We start from the raw sequence: 1,342 nt of genomic DNA on the forward strand, positions 1-1,342 counted from the left end.
GGAGGGGGCAGATCACGTAGTGTCTTTTAGGCCTTAAGAGACACTTTGGCTTTTACTCTCATTAGGGAGCTAGGGAGCTCAGTATTAGAATGTTTTGAGCAGAGATATGGTATGACTTATGCCTACTAGCAAGGTGACCTTAGACAAATTAATCTTTTTGTGCCTCATTTTCCTTGTCTATAAAATGGGGATAATAATAGTATTATCATTATCTACCTCAGAAAGTAGTTAAGAATTAAATAAGTTAATATGTGTAAAGTGTCTAGAATCATACTTGACACATACTAAGCTCTGTATAAGTATTCTTTACATAAAAGAATCACTCTAACTGCTAGGTTGAAAATACTAGTAGCAATGCAAATGTAAAGTAGGATAACCAGATTAAAGAAACAAAACTCACTGCCCTGGAGCTGGACCTGACTCATAGCAACCCCGCCTTGGGTTTCCAAGTGGTATCACTACGAAAGTAGATTGCTCAACCTTCCTTTCGAGGAGTGGCAGGTGGGTTTGAACCACCAGCCTTCTGGTTAGCAGTCACTTGCCTTTAGCACTACACCACCAGAGATCCTACCAGATATAAGAGAGCTGCAAAAATCCAAAGGATGGTAACAAGAATTAGAATGATAGCAGTGGACATGGTGAAAAGTGGTGTAAATGAAAGAGTTGTTAGTTGCCATGGAGTTGATTCTAGCTTATGGTAACCCCACATGTGCAGAACAGAACTGATTTTCAAGGCTGTGACATTTTGGAAACAGATCACCAGCCCTTACTACTGAGTCATGCCTAGGTGAGTTTGAACAACAACCTTTCAATTAGTAGTCCAAAGTTTAACCATTGCACCACCCAGGGACTCCAAGAAAAAGAAATGAGTCAAGATATCAAGGATGACTCTAATATTTTAGGCCTGAATAACTGGGAAAAAAATGGAATCCCTAGTTGATACAAATGATTAATCGCTGATTGACTAACAGAAAGTTGGTGATTCAAACTCACCCAGAGGTGCTGCCCAGTTATCTGCTTCCTAAAGATAATAGCCTAGAAAACCCTATGGAGTTCAGTTCTTTCCTGCCACAAATGAATAGCCATGAGTTGAAGTTGATTTGACAGCACCTAGTTTGGTTTGGTTTTGGGGTGGTGCAAACCATTAATGCATTCAACTGTTACCTGAAAGGTTGGAGGTTCTAGTCTACCCAAAGACACTTCAGAAGAAAGACATGACACATGGTATTTTAGTATTTGCTGAATATTTATGCTGGTCTTCTTTTTTATTTTGATGTGAAGGTTTATCATTTTTCTTTGAGGTTACCCTGTGATTTATAGTTTTCTTCCCAAGTTTAGACTA

This window comes from Orycteropus afer, unplaced genomic scaffold (assembly GCF_000298275.1).
Source record: "Orycteropus afer afer isolate SDZICR_OR568_19922 unplaced genomic scaffold, OryAfe1.0 scaffold00176, whole genome shotgun sequence".
In the NCBI taxonomy this organism is placed as follows: domain Eukaryota; kingdom Metazoa; phylum Chordata; class Mammalia; order Tubulidentata; family Orycteropodidae; genus Orycteropus; species Orycteropus afer.